Here is a 25,201-nt window from a genome sequence, read left to right on the forward strand (position 1 = left end):
TTCAACCACTACTGTGTCGTGCTGCGCTGTTTGTTGTAAACTTACATTCAAAACAGAGCTGGACTTTTGAACTGGAGGTCCCCAGGGAGGCAGAGCTATGTACCATTACTAAATTTAGACACTTCTAAAGTGGAAAATGGTAACATGTTTTGCAAATAGCAAACTTTTCAGGATGCGGTGCACAAAAATTTTTCCACACAGCCTGGCTGCTACGAACAGATGATTGGAAAATGGTCAATCATTAATCTCCTTGTGGAAGGACATACAGATTCCTGAACTGTTCACAGATGACTTCAGATACATCCAGAATGAAAGGCCTGATTTTTCTTCCTGGCTCCAGTTGCACAGAGTGTTTCACACTGGCACTTCTGCCTCCAAATCGCTGTTCCCCAAGGAGGCATTTGAATCCTCTGCAGAAACAGATGAGTCTATGTAAAAGCTGCAACATTTCCTGACAATATTTGGGAAGGGTGTTTTTACCCTATATTTGGCTTTTTTTTTGAGAGAGAGAGAGGCTTTATAGGTATCATCAAAATTGATAATCTACTATGTCAGATAATCATCGTATTTATGGCCTTTATCACCTTCAGCTCAGCTCAGTATATTTAATTTTACTTCAGATATAACTCGCTTTTCTGTACAATCTTCACAGTCATTGTTCCAACAGCAACATACAGCCACCTGCTTGAATAAGTTTCTTAACATTGGGATACATAGTGTTAATTAGGATACCTTACTACTTTGTGTCTTGCAGTGGCATATTTACAAAGATCTGTAAGAAATCTGGCATTGGATTTCTTGACTCTTCCAAGAAAGCTCATCCACTGCATTGCATCACAACATCTGCTTCACGTAAGCTCCTTGAAGTTCACTGGGACACAGCACAATAAGTAGTAACCAGAGGTTAGCTTGGCTGGTGGAGGCAAGCGAAGGTTCATCTGCAGAACCTTTCTGACAAGCACCACGGTCACTACAAGTGATCTGTGTATTTCCATGGATATTCAAAACCAGAAGTCCCAAGTGGCTGTTGAGATTTACAAACTGGAATAGATAAAAAGGAACAGAAAAAGCCCAGAGCTATGCTTCCTCCTTTAGTTTTTATTCATTAGCAATAGAGAAGCCAGACGCAGTGAAATAAAATATGTGTACTTAGACAAGAATGCTTTACTATTTAGATAACAGTATTATTTAATAACAAGAGGTAAAATCCTATAAAAATTAGCATTTTTCCTCTTTGATGTGGAAGATATGCAGACTGGTGGTTCAGAGTAAAACTAGGATAATACAGTTGCATGAATTAGGAGACAATACAATTTAAGATAAAATGTAATTCTGTTGCAACACCATCTCTTGGTTTAAGTTGCACAGCTGGACAAGGGTTTCCTAAAACAAATTTGATAACCACCATGGAGGGTTTTTTTTCTTTTTTTAGTTGCCTAGTTACAGAGTTTGTAAGGTTATATTACAAGGTTAGTCCATTGGTGAGGTATCCTAAACATATTAGGCCTGAAACTATAGCCTTGGCAATGTACCAGAGACCCAAAGGTTTCTTACAGGAGACTGATAGGCATCAGTTTCCAATAAAACGTACAGATTAAAATCATTTTTGGCATACAAAAAGGTCCAGGCTAGACCCAGATGGACAATGACCCAGTGTTTCTCCATGGGTTAGTCATTAGGCTTCTTTGTGATTCAATCCACTTGGTATCTGTAATGTGCAAAACAAAACTATATTTCTTTCATTTCCATAAAGAATTTTAAGATCTAAAAATAAAAGAGTCATATAACAGAGCTAAGTACTATTATCCTAAGTAACTCCATTGCTGTGTCTTAAATTGATATATCTATATTCTGTGAATCATTGATTTGCTCTCATTTTAGTAGTAGTTTATATAGTTTTTGTGTTTTTTAAATTATTTTCAATTTTTTTTATTTCATGCTCTAGAATTTGCAAGGATTCACTTTCCTCAGGACTCTGGTCTCAAACCTGAATTGCCATGGTATCTGCTCCTCTCCTGTGTGGTCGCAAAGGTAACCTTGAAACTGCGACAGCATCATCAACCATCAACCTCTTCCTGAGGCTGCAAACAGTCTGAATTTAGCACAATAAACTGCCTGTTCATATTCCAGGTGACCATTAATACACTGTGATTCTGTGGGTAGGGTATGAAATTTGTCTAAGAAAAAACAGGCACTGCTTTTTACATAAAATATTTCACCTTCTCCAACCTCCTCTCTCCAACACTTTGTTTTCTCTTTTTCTGCCCTACCATGACCTCTCTGAATCTGCCTTTTTCAACCCTCCAGGAGCAAATTAATTGGATTAAGCGACTTCTCCTTCAACCATCACGAAAGGAAGCAGGGTGTTAGAGATCCCGTCTGCAGCTCTTCAGGCAGAAAGCCTGCATGCAGGAGGCAGAACCGGGCAGCCCAAGGACCAGCCGGGAAGCTGGGACCAGCTGAATCCCAGCATGGAGCTGCTGAAGCTGCCTAAAAGCAACGTCTTTCCTTTGAACAAATGGAAGGGGAAGAAGGTGCTGAATAAACATCAGCCGAGCCAAGACCCGAGGAACAGAGCTTAGCCAAATGAGAGGTGTAATGTAATAAACTCTGCCTCTGATATAACCTTTGGTGAGAAAAATCACTAGTTAGTTTCACTGTCAACTTCAGCAACAGTCAGCTGTCAATTAGCCATCACTGATTGTCCATCCTGCTCTTGGTAACTCCTAAAACAGCTCTGCACAAGCCCAGGTTGGGTCTAGAAACAGTATGGGCCCTTCACTGGCAACTGTGCTTGCCTGGTAGGCATAATGCTAGCTCACTGGTTTTTTTCTTATTGTATGTCTTTATGGCCTAATTTAGATACGTTTTGTATTGTTCATTTTTTTTTCTTCAAGCCAAGTGTTCATCTCTGTCTTCCCTGACTGCATTTTGCTAGATAATTAGCAGCTGTGTGAACCATACTTATGGGATGAAGGTGGACATGGAGAGCTGGGAGCAAAGATTAAGGCTCCATTCTTTCACCTTAGAAACAGCACTTTGTTTCAGAAGAGCCCATGAGTGTTGCCATGGCACTTGGGGATTGTTTTTGTGCATTGGGTTCCACTGCATGGTGACTTACATAGAGCTTCTTTTAATTTCCTGACATTTTCAGTGATGGGGCTAAACTATAAATTCTCAGATCCCTGAACTTTGCTCCTATTTTGTGGTTTGAGCTCATTTTATTGACTGATAATGATTTTATAATAAGAGAATTGTTTCACTCATTAGCAGTGCAGTGACTGCTGGAGGTCTGTGCCCAGCATAGATTACTTAATCCAAGCTGGCCAGATACTTAAATCAACCATGCATTTTAGCTGTTGCAAATGAAGACTGTTTTCATTGAGCTGCTTTCTATTAATTTTCACTGCCCTCTGACAGCTGCTGCATCAGAATTTCTTTTCTGCAATTAGTTATTGCAAATTAGTGCATAGGAACATTTTTTTAAATATGAAAGGTAGCTGACACTGGTGCTGTCTGCACTGCCAAAGTGATTAGCCCAGCGGGAAAATGAGCGTAGCAGGGATAATATGGGGGACCTTACAGAAGTGAACTCCTGCCACATGAAATGTCATTTGACATAGTGAAAGGCCTCAGAGCCACGCAACGATCATGCAGTGTGCAACACCCTCCCCAGGCGTGTAAAGCTGTGGCCCACCACAACCAACCAAGACTCCTCAGGAGCAGCTCCCTCGCACTCTCCTGGACCCCTCTGTCACAAAGTTGACTCTGCTGCCGTGCATTTAGCAGCCCAGATACACCATAAGTTGCAAGGAGTAGTTGCCATGAAATGCTAGGTGCAAAGAGTAAGGCCAAGAAGAAGTGAGGCTGCCAGGCTGGGCTAGCCATCAGAGCTCTCTCTACCGAGACACCTCCAATGGACGAGCCACTCGCCATGCTCCAGCATAGCAAACGGGCAGCTTTTCCACTGGCAGTGACAGCTTAACCACATCTCACCATTTCCTTTAGCCACTCATTTCTGCCCCCACAAGACTGCCTCAGCAGGTCAGCAAAATTCTGTGTGGCCTCTCTATGACCACCAGATCAAATGATCAACGTGGACTAACGAGAGTTCTCCTGGATTTCCCAACACAACTCACTGCGCCCCCCGCAACAGCAGCTTCACCAGCGCCAGTCGTACGAGACAGTGCAGAGGAGCGAGGAGGCAAGAAGACAAAAAGAGCTGCAATTTAATTAAAGCCATCGCTGACAGCAAAGGAAACATCTGTGGAGCCACTGCGTCCACACTGACTGCAGGAGAACCGAGCCTCCCCTGGTACTTGTCTTTGCTAACTACAGACAGAGCCCAGGAGACCTCCTCAGGCTGAACTTTGAGATGGTGACAGTCAGATTAAAAAACCCCACCCGAAACATCTCTGGGTCTTTGGTGTGAAAGCACCACATCCTGATATTTTGTTTGCTAACCATTTTTCAGGTTATCAGACCCTTCATCTCTAATCATGCATCTATCCAGGTGCCCCCTCACTACCTACTCTTTTTTTCCTCCCCATCCTTTCAAATTGTATTTTGACCTTTTCATTTGCTCTCACTTCTGTTGTATTTCTTTTCCCCTTTCTTTCATGTCTTTAATCTTCTTTTTCTTTTTTTTTTCTCTCCTCTGGTTTCAGCTTTACGTTTCCGTACTTTGTTTTCAGTGCGCCGCTGCCTCATGGGTTGTCACAGTAACACCTCGTACGTAATTAGCTCCTGTGCTCTTCATCGTACTGTCGGGTAGAGATCTAATTGGCCTCTCTGTGCCCCTGCTACAAGTCCATGGCCAGGCCAAAGACAGCCTTTGTTGCCCCTTCCCCTTCGAGCTAATGTACCCCCAGAGCCAGCCAGCTCCCCGCTTTGGTAGCTCATCAAAAATCTGCATTCCTCAAAGCCTAATTTGGAGCTGGCAAGTCCGAAGCCGAGCGTCAGCAGTCGGAGGAGCACATCATTTCAGGCTGGTGTCAATGACTTTGGGGACTTGCATGCGCCAGGACCGCCCTTGGGCCCTCGGCACCGAAACCTCCAAAAGATGGAAATAGAAATCATTCTGAGAATTGAAGCAAGGGGTGGCTGGGAAGGAGGGGGGGAGGAGGAACAGACATGCTCCTCGGTGTTTGCCAAGAGACAGCTTGCTGTTCAATCTGGTTTATAACCATTAGCTTATAAAGAGGTACTTCTCAGCTCTGCTGTGCAATAACACCGAAGAGTCAGTGCTCTCCAAGTTGTGAAGGGCCCATGCACAGCCTGCTGTAACCAAACAGTGCATTTGATATGTTTCCTCTAGGTATTGCCACACATAAAAAATATCCCAGATTGTTTAGTTCTATTAAAGAAAGCAATTACACCGTCCTCATTCAGCTGGACTGGCAGGCCAGCGCCACTGTAAAGGAAATTCATCTCCAGGATCTGCAAATGACAGAGCTGGCTCCCCTGTATAATAAAGCTTACCGCAGCAGCATTAGCTGCAGTACCTTTTGTTACATTCTGCTTACACTGTACAATATGGGGTAACTTGATATTTGTCCAAGTGACATTTAAATTTAAGTCCAGGAGAAAGCTGATTGTCATCTTTTGTGAAAACATTATGTGAGAATTTTAGACCCCTATGTCACTTGATGTAAAATCATCTCTGTATATAAAAAGCTACTAAACTACCCTCAGACCCTGTAAGGGCTATAATTTTCACATAATTTTGGTGTGATTATTGTTCAGCCATTTATGTGTGACTATGACAAACATACTCCCTTGGAATCAGTCCATTTAAAAACGCATTGCCATGATCAGCCTGCCCTTCTTAGCCCTTCTTGACCCCCACTTGGTAATTTCTTCTAAGTCATTTTAATCATGTTTTATCATTACAAGGCTTCTTAATAGGACAGTCTAGCCTTCCCTTCTCACTGCATGAAATGCTGCTGCTGGAGCTTGATTTGCATGACCTAAATGATTTCTGCAATCACTGCTCTCCAGTTGTTTGTCCTGGAGGGACAGTGAAGGATTATACTGTTTTAAAAGCATTTCTATTTAGCAAATACCTCATTTGCAATAAGACATCAGCATTTACCACATTCATAATGCAGCTTGTCCTGCTAATAAATTTCATTTCTGCTTCAATTTTCTGGCTTCACAGAAGATCAGAGACAAAGATTGCATAATTGAGATCCAAGAGCAGGTAATAATTCCTTACCCATTAGCCCTCCAACTGCAGAGCTGTAAGCTCTTTCAAAACAGTAAATCAGCAGCTTGCACCATCCATCCTATCACAAGGACCCCACATGAGGACCTCCATATCCCTCTGCACAAAAAGGGAGGAAGACCGCTCCACTGAAGCCTTGAAGTTCTGTTCCTCATGCTACTGTTCCTTTCTGCCTCAGTTTCCTTTCATTTAAAAAGAATTTTTAAAAAAATTAAAAAGAGGCTTTTAGCACCACAAATACTTTGAAATGAAAGATGGTGTTTCTTCTATTTGAGGGACTGATCAAATAATATGAATCTTATTATGGAGTTAAATCACTCCTAGTTCAAGCCCATTTTTTGGGAATGGGGAACAGAAAAACTGAGGTGAGGTATAGGGATGGTGTTCAAGCCTTCTCCAGCTGCTCTCCCAGATGGGCTAGTCTCAGTACCAACAGCTAACGGAGCTAACACTCGCTAGGCTATTAAGCTCATTTCCTTTCCTGCCACTGCACAGATGAACTGAGGAAGAGTTAGGTGAGAGATGGAAGGGCCTGAACTTTCCCCATCACACTGCAGCTATGCAATACAAGAGACACAATTTTCTTCATAACGGTAAGCTAAATGAAAGTTTGAGTTGATTAATGACCATGGCAGAAAAAGACCCAATAGTGAAAGCATTTATAAGTCACTGTATAACTTCCAATGCAGGAAAGGTTTCTTAAACAAACTACTTCATGCAGCGGTTGCTGTTAAAGGGAGGCATTCATCTTGCATTATTGATTTTGTTTATTCATACAGATCTTCACTATAACCACCAATGTCATGTCAAAAGCAGCAATAATGGATTTCCAACATCTTCTTGAAATAGCCTATGTATTTCTTAAAGCAGGGTATATCTCTTTGCCACTTTTCTGTAGTGCCTAGGACATTGATATTGGAGCTATTAAGACCTCATCATGGTAGAAGCAGTAATTACTTTATAATCCTTATAAGAACAATATAAGTCAATAAAATATTTCCTTTTCTCAGCTTCTATACCTAGAAGATGCAACAACATCCAGCTCCATAGCTCTTTTCATAAAACAGGTCTGTTTCTGGCAAAGGGAAAGAACTTCTTTGGGGAAACTTTTTTTTCCCCCCATCTGTCATTGAATCCAGAACAGCCTCTCCCTCAAGACCACCAGCAACCCAGAATATTGCTGCTTGGAGCAGAGCGTGCTTTCCTCCGCACTGCAGGCCTGCCTTTGTAGGGGATAAAAAAGCAGCTGAGCCAGCGGACACTTGTTGAATTCTGAGCATTCTCCATCACCCACCACGAGCGGTGAGGGCAGCTCAGCTGCTGGCTGCAGCGGGAGCCATGCAGAAGACATATTAACAGAATAGACCGTAAGGCATCTTATCAGGTTACACAAACACACACAAGTGCACACGCATGCACACACAGAGACATAATAATGGCCCAAGAGAGATAAAAGCAATTTATAAGGTTTCCACCTTGCAACGCCACAGCAATTTAAGAGACAGACAACTCCCTAAAACATCACAAATGGCCATAACTGTAAGTCTTACTGTTAGCAGTCTGTTTCTCTGCTAAATTTGGATTAAAGGGGGAATCAAAATCTGTTGTTGAAAAGAGTGGAATTCCCTATAGAGCCAATAACACTCTCAGAGCAGGTGAGGTTCACTGTGAATTGATACAGCTCACGCAACATCAGGCAATATGAGGTGTCATTTACAAAAAACGAATATTTGGCAGATAACTTTGGGTCTGTTGGCTGAAGAAGAAAAAGCAATCAATACATGTTGGCAATATTTACCCACTTACAGTACTGCCAAATGTGAATTTGCAGGAATGTATTGGCTGTTTTGAACTGATCTTTGACTTTGTCTCTTCACAGATGAATGTGGACTGAAACTAGAAGAATCCACATTACAGAGAAAGAGATATGGCAGATGCACTGGGTCACCCCTATTATTTGTTCTTGCTGTAAGAGTCACTGCTAAAAAAATTAGGTCAGATACAATTTCCAAAGGGATTAAGCGAGGTAAATCAGATTGATAACTGAATGTGATTCTGAAAAAAAAAAAATCACTATGTCAGACTTGATCACCCTTCTACCTGGAATAAAACCTAGATTTTTGTTAAAAATTGGAACAGAAATTTTGGATTTTAAAAGAATGACCCCACATCTGGTACATTATCTGTTTCCAGCTCTCTCCCTTCCTCTCTCCCTTCAGGCAGTGCCTTTCAGATGCACCCCCCTCAGAAATACAAACTGAGACACCACTAGTTATATGATATGCTGCAAGTGGACAGTAAAGAACACCACCTATGACGTAAAAAAGCATCCTATGGCAAAAAAAAGTAGGACAAACATGACTTCTGCTTATTTAACTTGATTCATGATCGCTATTACAATCCAAGTGCTATGAAATTTTCACTGGAAAACAATAATAATTTCAAATATCAGGCCCTAATTAAGAGCAGCAAAAACATCCCACTAAGTCAAACTAATGATCCATCTCATCCAATATTCTGTCTTCAACACTGGCAGTGGAACACGTTGTTCATGGAGAGCATGTGAGTCTAGACGCTTTCTGTGGTCCACTCTTCTCAGTGTCCCAACAAGTAGAATTGCTGTTTCAGGGATGTTGGATGGTCCACTGCTGCCTAGTGCTGTTAGCACATTTACTGACTTTTTATCTGCAAATTTGCCTCATCTCTTTTTGTCCTGCTGATACCATCTGCCTCCCCAACCTCCCCTATCGCTTGTGTAACACAACAGAGCCTTTCCACTCTCCATCCCCATCTTCGCAAGGAAGGCCCAGCCGACTCAGAGAGACAGACCTTGGGCCATGAACGACAACAAGCGGGTCCCTTCTTGGAACAACGTCTTCCTTCTCATTCTGCAGAGGCCAAGAAATAGGCGGAAATTGAAGAGCTGGTTTCTGGGAGAGCAAAAGCAGGAGAGGAAAGTTAGCCATTTGCAACTTGCCAACAGAAACAGGGCTCTCCCATGGTCATACAGAATTTTAAAAAAAAATAAGCAACGAGCCTGAGACATGGAATAAATCAAAGGAAAAACTAACTATTGTTCTAGGGCTTTTGCTAGCATTTCTAATTGTGGAAAGAAATGAGAAAACTGTCAAGTGGAATCTCTTTGATACAACTGCATTAAAGGATAATTTCCATTCCCCGGATGCATGATCTAACTCCTAATGAAAGGTGTGTCCTGAAGGACAGAATTTGGCCTTATGTGAATCTAATGAACCCAACATCTTTAGCAGGCTTCTCAAATACTCCTTTGTTCTGCAAAGTGCTTTACTGTACTGTTTACATGAAAGAAGCTGTACAAAAAAATGAGTCAGATTAAATGCTCTAGGGCCAGATTTCATCTGACCTTCCCGTGATACCCTGGTAAGAAATTAAAGGAAGATCTTATACAGGGTGTAGAGACAAACGTATTTCTTTTTACTGTATGAAGCAGCGGGTCTGCACCCTCACTGGGAAGGAAACAAGGACTCAGGTCTAACTTCCCTCTGTACTGGAGGAGATACTGAAAAATTAAGACAATCTGCATATTTCCCCCATCTAGGGAAGACTAGTGCCCAAAGTGTAACCTTACCTTTCAATAATATCTAGATTATAAAAGGATTCTGGCCTTTCCTAAAACTGTGTCTGCAGGGCAGAGCTGCTTACAGCCTGTAATGTTGAAAGGCGTATAAGGGAGGTTGGTATAACTGTATGAAGTTGAAAAAAAAATTCAAAATAAAATGAAGCCTTTAGTGAATCCCAAAGCTATATTGTCCCAAGCAGGTGATAAATGCTGAATAATTAAGAGCTTCATTTCTCTTACAATGCAGGTATATTTATTTTTTAATTTTCCTGCAGTTGTCCTGATACCACCTTATAGTCCATCTGCTTCTAAATGACAAATCTGCTTAGATCCCTAGAGGACTAAGTTCAAGACAAACAGTGCCATAGGCACCAGGCCCAGGAGGACCTATAGTTCACATGTAGTGTTCTGGAGGAACTGCTGCTAGGTATGAGCTCTGTTCAACTGCAGTGCAAAATAGACTGGAAGAATGACACTAAGACAGACTTGGGAGGTGTTGTATGATCCCTGGGGAATTAAAATTATTTTGGAGGCAATTTTTAATTTATTGGCGGAACTCTTTAAGTGTGCACGGTAGAAGAGGAGGTATGTTTTCTGCAGCTCACTTAATAAATTAAGGTTCTGATTTACGGGGACATTACTTACGAAGGACTGTTAACTTGTAGATATGGCCAGACTCTAATCAGTGGAAAAACCTGATGGGAAGTTAGAGGTCTGTCCCTCCCACCCCTTGTGATCACTAACAGACAGCTTTCAAGAAGCTTTAAAACTACGGATTATATCTCAGCAGCAGAGCAGGAGCCATAAGGCCAGGCAGAAGGAAATGCTGTAGCACAGCACACTGTGTAGCTGCTGGCTCTGATCCGGGTGGGCTGCCCCAGCTGGCTTGTGCCCTTGTGCCTGGCTTTGGGCACCCAGCCTGGGAAATCCTCTGCCATGCCTTGCACTTTCCTGGGCACCGAGGAAGGCAACCAGATGGACCTCCGTGGCCTCGTGGCCCTCACAGCAATGTCTCTGGACACACACCCCACACATTGCCCTGGTCCTCCCTAGAGAGGTCCAGGACAGCAGGGGCAAGGGTCTCACCAGCCTGATCATGCGGTGAGAACAACTGGTCTAACAACTGAGGGGTGAATGTGTGGCACTAAATCCTGGAGCCACTTCAGGCACCAGTCTTGGACCTGATCTGGTGCTTCCTCACTTGGCCACTGAGACTTACCAACACTTAAAGTCTGAAAGAGACTACAGTGCCAGATGGGGATCAACAGATTGCCTCTGAATTTTGGTCTTGCTCTTCTGCATAACTCTGCATATTACATGATGTTTCTACTGACAACTGTAACAGAAATGCAGGCTGGTGCGCATCTATCTCAACTATCCCAAGTATTAGAAGCCACCACTATTTGTTCGTGAACACTTTCACACACCTTTCAGTTGAGAAAGCCACATGAGAAGCCATGTATGATATCCAGTTTAAAGATGAAAGGTCACGGAATTTTTTTCTGAGAACTTCTTTGAAAAATCTTTGTGAAATAAATGCAATATAATGCAACGAGGTAGATGACACTAAGCTGTTTACTTTACAGGATGGATGTGCAGTGTGAAAGGAAACAGGAGCACAAGAACTAGAAACACACAGAAAAGAAATAGTGAAAATCTAATATAAAAAAACATTTAGGAATTGGAAAGAAGGAAATTATAGAATCATAGAATCATAGAATCACAGAATGGTTTGGGTTGGAAGGGACCTCAAAGACCATCTAGTTCCAACCCCCCTGCCATGGGCAGGGACACCCTCCACTAGACCAGGCTGCCCAAAACCTCATCCAACCTGGCCTTGAACACTTCCAGGCAGGGGGCATCCACAACTTCTCTGGGCAACCTGTTCCAGTGCCTCACCACCCTCACGGTGAAGATTTTTTTCCTAATATCTAATCTAAATCTACCCTCCTTCAGCTTAAGGCCATTACCCCTTGTCCTATCACTACCTGCCCTTGCAAACAGTCCCTCTCCAGCTTTCCTGTAGGGCACTTCAGGTATTGGAAGGCTGCTCTAAGGTCTCCTTGGAGCCTTCTCTTCTCCAGGCTGAACAACCTCAACTCCCTCAGCCTGTCTTCACAGGAGGTGCTCCATCTTTGTGGCCCTCCTCTGGGTAGAAATTTATTTCTTTGTCTTTTTCTATGACTTGTCTTCATGCTGATAAAACTGTGACTATTTAGCGCACAGCATTAGTGGCAAACCTTACTCTGAGCTTTCGAGCATTTTCAGACATGTAGTCAGGCTTCAGCTGAAAAACAGTTGAACAACTGCTAACGCATGCACAGAGAACAGGTCCATAAATGAATATCAAAAGGACCAGGTACCCTCCAACACCCCCAGTTCAACAGTTCTGGGTGCTGGGGGTATATGTGAGGAATGGACCACAGAAAACGTCAGGGCTCACTTGCTCTCCTATCTGGACAATGTCTCCCATCTGTGTAAAAAGCAGAATACAGGACCAGACAGATCGTTGGTCTGACCTCGTAGGTCTGACCTCATAGGGCATTTCTTACATGCTTGTGCTCTTAAATCTTTTCAGAAATGTTATATTAGATGACAGAGTAAACTTCAATTTCAGCTCACAACCCCACTCTCTCTGTTGTAGTGTTCTGTGCTATAAATGTACTGAGGGCACTCAGGAAAGCTTCTGTCGCACTTGGGCAAAAGATTTGCAGAATGGCCACAACAGCCATATTGCCAAGTTATTTTCTGGTCCAGAGGAATCCTTTCAGCAGATGGACATCTCGGACTGATCCTAAGAAAAACCTCGTGGGCACAATACAGAACACATGGACTGGAGAAACCCAGAAGAAATATTAGATTATTGTGACAGGACAGGAGAAAGGGATAAAGTTTTCATTACTTGAAATCCAGCAGCCACTTTCTTGCACCCCTTTTGGCTATCAAAATAAATCTGAAAATTCCTGCTCTGCTCAAAAGAGCTGCTGGTTAATATATATGCAGTTTTCATATAGGGCTTTTTCCTTACCATTGCTGAGTATCTTTGATTCTTGTGTTAATACTTTATCAGCCAGTAGGAAAGGAGCCAGCACCATTTTACACTTGGCCCACAGGTTCCAGTATGAGTAAAGAGTACTCATCATCTCCTACCATTGTACCCAGTAATTATCTTCAGGATAATTAACATATGTATCCTGGAGATCTCCATCAAGACTCTTCTTTCTATTGTGGACTATAACTATTAGGTTGGATCTCTGGCTGGTATGAACTGGCGTAGCACCCTTAATTAATATCTTTTCCTCTCCCTCGGAGCTGGGAGTAAGCCTTAGGAATAGATGTTGTTAAGGGATACTCAAGGCAGCTGTGAGCTGAAGAGTTGAGTCTCTTAAAATCTGATTGTGCATTCCTTGTGCACTCAGAGCTCTGCAAGTTTTCGCTTGGTCGTAAATATGAGATCAGACCCTCGATTTGTTTAAATTGAAGAATATGTGTTCCATAGAATGCAAGTATCGTTAAACTGCTAAACTTTGCACTGATAGAAACATTTTTTTAATGACTGAACAAATTTATTTTCAGACCTTAAAACCTCACAGCCAATATCTGAACAGCCAAACCGAAAGTGCTTGGTCTGCCATTCTTCTCATTTTAATCAGTATAATTATAATGCATTGCTATGTATCATTTAAACAAGTTCACATATCATCATCTTGCAACCAAAATACCAGTGGCACTCCATGGATCTATCTCAGCTTGAGAACAGCTGAGGTGGTGGTGGTGGTTATTGTTGTTATTATTATTATTCCTCCTCTTTCTCTGTTGTAGCTATGGCCTGTTTCATGTTTGCTGCTGAAACACAACTACAGCCTATTGTGGCAGCGGATCTATGTGCAACCTGGGGAGCCGGCAGTGGGAACAGGGAAGTCATGTCCCCACTTCCCTTCAGTGATAAAAGCCTCAGGATAAAATGTCTGTAAAGCTGAGTGCTTCTGAATGAGCCGTTCAGAGGAGTGGAAGCAGGCTGGGATTGAAGTCTAGCTATTTATCTCTTCCCACAGCAGGTTTGTGAGCGTTCGCTCTGGAAAGAGGAGAGGCTTCACAAGCCGTCAGTGTTCACAAACCACAATGCTAGAGCAAAAGCGTTAACGCCTTTCTGCGGCAATGCCCTGTCTTCGTAAAAGCACAGTAACTTCTGCCTGTGAACAAATGTTCACAACATGCACCTCTCAACTTGTGGGGAATCAATGAGTAATAATAATGGGGTTTCTGTACCTCGTAACATTTCTCCGGATTAAAGTAAAGTATGCATTTTAATTATAACAACAATTCCATACTTTTTCAGGCACATGTAATCCATTACAGTTATTTTGGTTAACTTTCTCTCTGCAAATAATATAGTAATAGCTGGCATATTGTTTGTTACAATCCTCTCATGATCTTTCTCATCACATACATATACATACAATTGTAATTATTATTACATACCCCTATATAATAATTATATATGCTATAGGTATGTGTAAGTATATGTATTATGTAGTCAAAATAATGCATGTTGTATAAATAAATTGCATGTTTTAGTGTATATGTATGAGCTTTTATACATATATGCACAAGGGAAAGATGGATACTTTGACACAGGGTATGATATTTTGAGTCACATATGAATAAAAACTTGAGAAATAAAAAAAGGAGCTATGTTAGTTCAAATTAAATTATCTGGAAATGAGAGAGAAGATGTAAATAAAAACAGTCTATAAAACATAGCCTAGACATAGATTCTGATGGAAAGTCAGTGCTGTAGATATTCTATCAATATCCAAATTGTTAGTGATAAACTATTTCTGAGGACAGATTATCATAAAATTACCCAAAAAGAAAAAAAAACAGCAATCAAATTATATTTTCTTTTCTTTCCTTTCCCTCATAGAATGACTTTGATTTTCACTGCATTCAAATAGATCTCAACATCCAGGAACCTCCATCAGGCCACTTGTTATTCATGGGGACATACAACAGAACTTGCCTTTCAGTAAATGAAACAGGAATATCCGATATTGCCAGTATAATATCAGCACCTTCTATTTCATTTGAATGCAATTAATCCGGAAATACGGTAAGGTCCCAGGAAAGGAAACTAATCTTTCCCTAGTTTTACGCAGCAGAAATAGATGCCATTTACTGTAATAGTGGCCTCACGTATGTGGAACAGACCTTCCAGTTGGAGTTTCCAAGCACCCCAACACTTCTATTTTGCCAAGCTTCCTGTAGTGTGTGTGTATATATATATACACACACACACACATTTTGTGTCCTGTGTGAGCTATGAACTCCAGGTGTAGTGACACTGGGTGCATCACCTCTGCACTTGAGCAGGGGGGAAATTGCAGGACATTTATATGAAGATTTGGGTGACATATGCAGGAGGACAAAAGGGTGGATGTGCAAAAGAGAGCAAACACGCACTGAAGATATGAAGCTGAGAGGCAAAGAGGGTCATCTTCAAAACACAACGGAGAGGACAACTGCAAGGTCTCCTACTCCAGTGGAGTTATCTGTGTGGTGGCCTTGTGAGGCTTAGAAGCTCCTCACTCCCTAGATCTGCTCTCTGTCATGACTGCAAGTACCAGGATGGTGGCTTGTTTCAAAAACCTGCTTAATCAGGGAGTGAAGATGCCTACTGAGATGCCTCTGTTGAGCGCTGCGGCTTCCCAGTGCCACCCTCAGCTGCTGGCAGCTGTTGCTGGCACTAGCCAACACCCAGGCATAAATAAATGTCCTTTACTGTCTCTGCCTGCAGTATTCAAACACACAAAAAGGCAGGTAACAGCCTAGCCTATAAAACAGCTATGAATATATTGACATTTAACTATTGTGACTTAATCAAGATTCGTAAATACGTTAGAATGAGTAAGTGATACACTCAGTGTCAATTAAAACAAGAGGATGACACAGCACTGAGTTGATTGGAGCCAAAGATATTTCTTGATGATCTGAAAACTGCACCTATCTACTGCTGATGCTTGGGGCAAATTATTTGTGTAGGCTCAAACAATTAGAGATACCCTTCTGAATGATGTTTATCTAACGCTTCTTTCTTCACAGTAAAGACTGTTAATGCAGCAGTTGAGCAACTCCAGGAAGGCACAGTTATCCTGAGATAATCAGGAGCCTGAGGGCTCAGAGGCAGTCATCTGTGTTCTCTGCCCCAATTTCATCGGTATATTAAATTAAAAAAAAAAATCTGTACGTTAATACATCATGAAGGTCAAACATTTCATTGCAAAGAAGTGTGGAAATTCAAAAATACGATTCCCAAAGCAATCCTAACTGTATGTTTACATATATATAGGTACGGTGTGTTTTCCCAAATATTATCACTGCTGTCATTCAAAACCTATTAGAAATGTGGACAAATTATTAGGAAACTGATGTCTCAAAAATTATTTATTTGCCTCCATGTATGTGTTTATGGAGTGTATGGGTAAGCAAATAACCAATTAGTTTAATTTCACTTTGGACATGCATTTAACAATGTTCTTTGATGAATTTTGTGATTTGTTTATATATGATGTGATTACATGTATAGAAGGGCAGAATTAAAGTTGATTTGTCCATCTTACAAATTCCATGTAACTACATGGAATTTATTTTACGTGATACTGATACCAAACCACAGGACACTGGGTATATGATATGTTTTTAACTGTCCTTTAGGGAAATGACAGTTTCCATGCAGGTTCAGCTGGTGAGCTTTTCACCACTGATATACTCTGAAAGAAAATGGGGTTGATTTATTAGTGGTGTTTAGGATTCCTAATTATGGGCTAAGCCACTTTGGAAATAACACTAATAAACCTGAAATGAGCTGTAAGGAGCCGACAGGCATCTATGTGACAGAATGGTTCACGACTCTGTGGTGAATAGGTAGCTTATTACAGAGCATTTAAAAAATACATCTCCAGAGTGTAAATTGGACTGGTAGACACATAGCTTTTCAACATAGGTGTCATGAATGTATGTATGTGGTGAGGAGTCCTGACACTGTCCTCCCTCACTATCTGAGAGGGCCATCTAATCACACCCTGGCTAGATGAGCAGAAATCCTGGGTGTGGAAAATGCTGAGAATTCCTGGCCCTGTGAATTGATGACACTCGGTGTTCCCTGTACATTAAATAATGTGGGCAGCTCTGTTCACTTTCTGGAGTCCACGTGCCTGTATACTGCAATCTGCACATATGCAGCCTTCATGAACAGCCTAAATCATGCACAGAATGTTCCTGGGAACTAAAATACGATGTTATGCCTGGAATAGGGAAAATACAGGGAGAGCAGGACATGGGCCAACCTGGGAAAGCCTGAAGCGCCTCAGAACTTCTTCTATAAAAGGAAGGATTCCCTCCTGAGGGCTTTTCCTCCATTACTGAATGCCCAAAGACAGACAAAAAAATTCACTTAAACGATAAAAAGCTATTCAGAAGAACTGGCTGTAAAATGACTGTTATCTCCAAGGCACTGCTCTTTCTCTTAATCCAGTGTTAGGTACCAAAATTGTTAAATAACATGCTGCTAATCTAAGAGTGTTTTCCGGGGAAAAAAAGCTACAGTCCTCTCTTTTTGTATCCTTGAAGGAGCATAAAGAAATAAAGTAAGAGTAAATGCTGATCTCTGAGCATAAATTTCAGTATTATAGTGGATGAAAGGAAATGTAAAGACTATCTTGAAATTGATTATATCACACAACTCCACCCCAGAACTAACTTGCAATCTTTAAACTGCTGTGTTAAAGTAAAAAAGGAGACAAGATAAAAGATAAAGAGGAGAGGGGGAGGGCGAACGTTGCTGTCTTATAACATGATGAAATTATATATAATAAAGCTTAGATGAATTTATTTAAGTTGGAGAAAGACAGCATGAAATCCGTTACTGCCATTCATTGTGTCCCCACTGAAGTATGAAACTCCCATAATTTGTTCATTTTTTAAGGAAAAGGGAGAATGGAAGGAAAAGAAATAATGTAGAAAACAACATGGGTTAGGAAAAGCAGGGAGCAAAACTAACAACTCAAGTGGCAATACCATTAAAAAAACCCAAAACCCAACGAGAAGTTTTATTTTATATTATGTCATTAAAATCATGGCCCCGTGTCTTCTTTCACTTGAACTGAATTTGAAAATGCCACATGGCACACACAAACGGGCTGCACGACTAGCATCACCAGTGGAGTATCACCTTTGCCTGTGAAACACAGCACCAGGGCAACAGGAGTATCGCCTTCACGCAAGGAAACGCAACACCAGGGCTACAGCTTCCATTCCGTCCCTCTCTTTGGCAGTGATTTGATTCACAGGGCTCCTCTTCACCCAGCCTCCTCCGAATGTTAAAATACTATGTAAAGCACAAATTAGAATTAATTTTATGCTGCTCGAGGTGGTAATAGAAGATTCTGTGTAGCACAGTAGTTAAAAGGCTTGGGACCTTGGAGCAATTCTGAATTTGTAAGAAAGATTTGGAGAGGACAGTATTTACATTTCAAATACGTATTTTTATTGATAAAAATTGAATATAACAACACAGACATCTCCTGGGAATAGGATATTATGAATTCTTCAATTTGAAGTTCAGCAGAACTGCATAGTATAGCCTTAGTAAAATGAAAGGATTCATAAATAAATCTATTACACAAATAATCTCTTCAGAACCTCAGGCCAGTTAAGGAACAAGAAGGGATTTGACCGGAGTCCTTCTGAAAGTGACAGCAGAAAGGGACAAATAGGTTGTAGGCATACTAGCTGATAAACCAACCTTAAAGATGGGCTAAAATGAACCCAGCAAGCCCCAAAGAGTATGGCAAGAGGGAGCGAGAGGAGACGAAACGGGGCGTCAACACGTCTCTGCACAGCTCCGATGCCACTGATTATCATAGCACCCATACGACACGAAAAAATGTCAAAACTTTTCCAGATCAGACTGTGAGCCATGGCCTGTGGCAGATGTAGCAACTTATTTGGAGATGGTTTGAGTATACGCACTCATCGAAAATCAGCACGCTTGTCAACATTTTCCTGGTTTTACATCGGTTATCTGGGCGATACAAAGTTTTGCTAAAATATTACCTTCCAACTAAAATACAGAGTTGGATTAGTGGTAAACACTTTAATTAAATGGCTGTTTGAGGGGTTTGTTATTTATGGACTTGTTAAGAGAGAATTAAAGAAATTTTTATCAGCTAAAAAATCCACAATGCATTCTTTTTGCAAAAAAGATAAATGGGAAAAAAAAATTACCCTGCTTCTTGGCTAGCTTTAAAAGGCAAGGAATATGTATATTCCTTGGCGTAGACTTTAACAATCCTCATTAAGACCTCTCTCCTGACTGTAGTTTCAGCAACAGCTTCTATGGCCAGAGGAAAGACATGGAAGAACAAGGCCATATCTACAAAGAAACCTAAGGAGAAAATGATCTAACAAAGTTATGAAAAAAATTCTCCTTTCTGTGCTGAACATTTTGTTCTTCTAACCAAACTGAGTACCAAAACTAATGAACTCCTAACATAACTAATGATTTCAAGAGATCCCTGTGAATGCTTTTGGCCCATTGTGTTAATTAAGGTTTGATTCTGAAGTGGGCAGAAATGAGAGGAAGCAAAGAAAAACCATATCTATATTTCAGTCTAAATTGCTATGTTAATTGGGATATAATTCTGCTGCTGGGGGAAGCAGGACAAAAAACGCCGACTATTTTTAGACCTGTCATCATTAAATATACTTGCTCCTGCCTTAATATTGACGTAAACCAGAAGTGAATATATATTTTAAATGCAAGTATTGCTAAATGATGCACATCCCCCAAAGGCTGAATATAAGTCCTGGTATAAAGCTCATTAAAATCAACAGTAACTTTTCCTCTATCTTCAGTAGAGTCTGAATCTGGATATAAATGAGTATTCTAAAAAAGGATGAAAAACAATGAAAAAGAAAAAAATCAAAGAACAGAAGAAAGGTATGATAGTTAAAATGTTGGTTCTGACATGCAGTTATAATTATAAACACTCTTCCCAAATCAAAATTCTGTACTTTCATGTTCTAGTAAAGAGAGTCAAAAGTACTCACTTCCCATAGACATGATGGGGACTACCACTACAGTCCCAGTGCTGTCTTTGCTCAGGTTATTCTATTCTGCTCAATGCATTATTCTAAAATATCTGGTCAGAGGGTGAAGAAGGACATTCTCAGGAAGAGTGCAGAATTATAAATGGGGGAAACTCAGCATTAGTTTAGAACTTTATACTGTTTTGTTATCTAAACTGTGAATGTATCAGTCACCATCAGTTAACTGCCATTGCAGCCGGTCTTTTTATGGAAGACTTTGAAGAACTATCCAGGTTATCACAGGAACTGGTGATTCAGAAGGTAGTAACCTTCTTTCTGCATCATGTGCTGCTAAAAGTGTTCTCCTGGAAAAGGAGGGAAGTAAAACTTCTGAAGCTTTGAAATTGCCAAAACGTGTTATTTAATTTTCAAGAGAAGTTTTTGCCCGTATCCTGGACAGATTCTGCTCCAGGTAATTACATTCCCTCTGTAGTTCCAATTGGATACATTATTCTTAATTTACTCTTTTAAAACACTTATGTTGCTGTGACAATCTTGTTCCTTATCTGATCAGCTGGTTGTCCAATGCAATTTGAGAGATCTTTTCAACACAGGATAAAATAAAGTAGGCTTTACCTTTTACCAAATTAATCCTTATTTTTAAAATTTAAATTCCAGAGCTCAGGGCATTTTCTTGAATCTCTCTGCAATTCAGAGTACTGTGCTTTCACAACAGCCATGTTGTGAAACAGCTATTCCTTGCTTTATCTGAAGTAACTGCAGTGATATAAAAAGTAGTCTCTCAAAGACAGGAGAAAATAGATTAAAAAATTAGACCCCTATAAGCAAATGTTGAAATTTACAATTCAGATTGCAGTAGTGTCTGTTGCCTGTTCTTCTCCAGCTTAGAAAAACAAAGGCATATTTTGCTTCTCAAAGCACTTATCATGGGGTGGGGAGGGAGACAAATCACAAGATAAAGGGAGGGCTATACTATATGAACAAATAGTAGGATTTGGGCCAATGGCAAGGAAAAGGGTTAGCCCAGTAAAGGATATTGGCAGATAAATTGGAAGAGTAATGGAACATCCCTAAGAGATAGGAAAAAGCATTAATGCAAGATAGTTTAGAGGAGGAAGAGGAGCAGAGAAGTGACTGAGAATTTTCAACAATGAGGTAAATGTATGGAAAGTGAAAAAGACTTAGGGAAGAAAAATCTTGGAGTTAAGTTTTAGTCAAGCTTGTGCTTAAACCCCTGTTTCAATAACTTTGATTAGTAAATGGCAATACATCAGGAAGATGCAAGGAAGAGAGGTTAAGATGCAGAACTGCATAATGGAAGCTATGTCAAAAGTGAAGATGATGAACTGGTAGAACTGATAATTATCAGTGTAAAAATCTCAGGCTGAAGTTGTATCAACAGATATGAAGATGTGGAGAAATTGCACCGAGTTTGCAGGGGAAGACATGTCTCTGAAATGTCTTCAAGGAGCTTTTCAGGCAGGCAGGTATTCCCACTCTACGTGACTAAATCTTCTGAATGTGGAGAAATACCAAATGAAAATCACGTTGAAGGATAAAGATATCTCACACATAATAGTTCTCAAAAATAACAGACATTTTTCTTTACTGTTGGAGATGATGTCTTCTCATTGCTCTCACGATCCAAAGCACATTCTGATCTAGTAAACATTCTCTTGCTGGAACAATCGAGTCTCTGAGCTAAGAATCGACCCTTTTCAGTCCATTCACCAGAAAAGACGAGAACTTCGCTTTCTCTCTGAAAGCGAAGCATCCTCCTAGATTAACCAAATGACATTTCTTTTCCCTTCAGGACAAATTTCTAGAAAAAGTTCACAGCTAATTGGCACGCAGCCAGCATGACATTCCCTGGCACCGCATGCCCATTAAACTTCAGAGTTTGTTGGCACAAGGCAGCTCCGCATTCTGTCCCAGAGATGGCTGTATTTCAGCAGTAATGAAACTGCAATACACAGAGCCACATTCTTTGCTCCAACACCCATGCAGACCCAGTGAAAACAATGCAGCCAAAGTTAGAAAAATTATATGGAGGTGACCAAAGGCCACCCTGTCGAGCTTTTATTAAAGCATCATTTAAAAAAATATTCGTTTTTCCCAAATAATCTACCAACTCCCTCCCCTCAATAATTCCACATAACTTTTTAACAAGATCTGTCAGTATTTTCCTCCTCCTCTTCCATCAGAGGGGGTCTTCTATGTTCCCTTGTAGCTGTTCCCCACAACAGCCATGACATTATCACACAGCTCACTGTGTTAGTGACGAGCAGGCTGAATTAGCTCCAGCTAAGCACTGGTCATTGAAATAAGAGGTTTTTGAAGTACAGGCAGGAAACTGGTAAATTGGGACACAGAAGTTACAGCCTAAAGGACAAGTGGTACAGTGGTTTGGAAAGCTCTATTTGTCATTAAGGTTTATGGGCATAAGCAGGTCTCTGGTTTTTTTGTTGTGAGCAGGTGGCTGGGTATTCAACCTCCTTCTTTAAAAACTCCGTATCGATGCTGAGCACAGGCAGGCCCGCTAAGGAAAGCTGATGCATCTCTGTTGTTCTCATTCAACACAACAGCACTTTGGTCCTATCTCCCCCGTTTATTCCGTATTCCTGGTTCCCTGGGGAGTTGCTCTATCATAGGGGCACCTCTGCACTGGCACAGTTGTTTGAGTGACCATCAGCGAGTGTCTCAAGCACATGTGAAATGCTCAGCAAGCTGAGCAGAACGAGACGTGTGGAGTACCGGGTGAGTCTGCTTACCAAGCACACCAATTGCTATTTGCCGGTCACACTGATATGAGTAAAGCTGGTTTAAGAATTGAGCTGAGGATTAGTTAGATGATTCATAGGAAAATCCAAACTTAAGGGCCCAATTTACATTCAAAGTATGTGGCTGAGAGAGTTGGGAAAAGGAAACACTGTCTCTTGCTCAGAATGGATCCTAATTGCCTATTTCTTCTAGTTACAGTGATCAATCTCCAAGCAAGTCTATATTAAGTAAACCATATGTGTATATATGTGTATATACACTTCTTTTAAAATACTGAGTTTCAGATTCCCCTGTATGAAACTCAAAATGCCAAGATCTGCTCACGGGAGATTCACTCAGACTCCCAAAGGCCCCTTCCTGTTTTCTCCTTGTATAGCAAAGAGCAGTATTTGCCCCACTGCTCGTAAAACACAGGGCAATTAAAGGCACGCTGTAAAATATTATCACGGTAATGACACACATCTGTTCCTGGAACACTGCTTGTTATTTGTGATTAATCTAGTTCACTGAAGAAAGTTGGGAGGGCAGAGGATGTATCTTTCTGTTTGTTCTTTTCCTCTGCGCAATGAATATTTCTGGGAGCTGATAATAGTATCTACAGACAGAAAAGACTAAAAGAAACAGACACATTTTTCTATCTGGTGATAGAAACAGCTAATAATTACATGAGACGCTCTTATGATTTTTACTTGATACTGTATTTTATGCATTTTGACATCTCTCCTTAATGATTTTTGCCCCGCATAGGATGCCCCGCTGAGAAAGGACTGGTTTCTATGTACTTGATTTCTCACAACCTGAGCTCTCTTGCATTATCCGTCATTTACAGGGATTCATTATCAAAGTACTGCACAAGGGTTTAAGCCGTAAAACACCAAGAGATTTGTCTGGACTTTGGAAGAGATTTTATGACGTTTGGGATTTGGGAGCAATACTCTAAAGAAAAATATTTTTTAAATGCGTCACTTTCTGGATGCCTTGAATCTAGATGAAGCTTCTCTTACCAAGGGCAGTTCATTTCTCCGGTCATTCTCTGACTCCGTTTGCTCTGAGCTCTAGCGTCTCCCACACATTCATTTGAAGCTGTATGGTCTCCAAACGTTTATAGCAAGGAACTCTCCATCATGCAACTTGGGGAAATGTAATCTCTCTCTTTTTTTAATCCCTTTTCTATCTCTGTGCTACAAACAGAAAGCCTGTGCTTCCTCCACACCCACTCTCCTTGCCAGAAGCCTTACTGCAACTTCCTGTCAGTTTTACACACTGCTGTGGACTTCCTCTGAGCAAAAGTTTTATCTGAACATACCATGTTAACTATTTGCTTACTAAGTGTTTCCTAGAAACATAAATGCTCATTTATTTTTAACCTTTATCAGTTAAAACCTTTGTAACCGGAAAATATTAGTGACACTCAGAAAAAAATGTGACTTACATTATTTAGGACTAAAATAAGAGAAAGGCTAAGAAATACCATAATTATTTGCAGGCAATGGGCATCATGCTTTCTATCAGCAGGGCTAATGATAGGCTGTTCACATCCAGAGGCATAATAATCTACATAAAACCAGTAGTATGTTGCATTTCTAAAACACCCTTCACCACTGGATCTCAAAGCCCTTTTAGAAGTGTAAGAAATACAGCCGTGGCATTTAAGTTTCCAGCTCTTAATGTTCTAAATTAACTTAAAGCAACCATCATGTGCTTCCGACCCACCTCTGAGCTGTAACTAACGTACGGCTCCTACTTGGGACTTAGAAGAACTTGGGTAGAGCAAGACCGCATTATCCCAGTGAGAACTTGGGGTGAGAAGGACTGTGTTATCCCAATGGATGCGCTCCTATGGAGCGCAAGGCGTCTTCGGGAACGTCTGACAGGACTGGAGACGGGGCACAGATGGCAGGCCTGGTACTGCAAGGCAACTCTGGGCTCAGGACTCCAGCTTTAACACACTTTTCCAGCCCCTAGAATAGCACATTTTGCTCATGCTCCATCCCCGAGTAAAAATCTCCCGAGTCCAAAGCCCGAACGTGTGGACGAGGTCCACGCGTCGTGCCCGCCTGACCCCGGCCCCCACGGGCCCCGGGCCCGCGGAAGGGAGGCCTCCCTCCCGGCCTCCCTCCCTCTCTGCCACCATAGGCGGTGGCGGCAGGCCGGGGGAAGCCGCAGAGCCGCACAGCGGGCGGCCCGGCCCGGCCCGGCCCAGCGAGGTTTCCAGTCAGGGCAGTGCCGCCGGAGCCACAGCCATCCCTTCCTACCCGCCCTCTCCTCCGCCCCCGCCACCAGCCGCTCCGCACCGGGGGTGTGTACCCGGGGCGGGGGCGTCAGCGCCCCGCGGAGGCGATACCGCCTCTCACCGCCAAAGCGGCCGCACCAACATGAGGCCCGGCGGGCGGGGAGCGAGGGGGTAGGGGGTGGGGAGGGGGGGGGGGGGGGAGGGGGGGGGGGGGGGGGGGGGGGGAGGGGCGGCCTCGCGGCGCCGCGGGGCC

The 25,201-nt window shown here is 41.7% G+C and overlaps 1 protein-coding gene across 2 annotated transcripts in view; it reads right to left on the minus strand.

Annotated features, from left to right (window-relative positions):
- Positions 1-23,925, minus strand: part of MDM1 (Mdm1 nuclear protein) — a 104,681-nt gene extending 80,756 nt beyond the window's left edge. For both annotated transcript variants that reach the window (XM_054844503.1, XM_054844513.1), the window contains exon 1: positions 23,720-23,925. The gene's annotated coding sequence lies outside the window, so the exon portion shown is untranslated. The remainder of the gene's footprint in view (positions 1-23,719) is intronic.
- Between the last annotated feature and the right edge of the window lie 1,276 nt (positions 23,926-25,201).

The sequence above is a fragment of the Grus americana genome, chromosome 1, assembly GCF_028858705.1.
Source record: "Grus americana isolate bGruAme1 chromosome 1, bGruAme1.mat, whole genome shotgun sequence".
NCBI classification, from domain to species: domain Eukaryota; kingdom Metazoa; phylum Chordata; class Aves; order Gruiformes; family Gruidae; genus Grus; species Grus americana.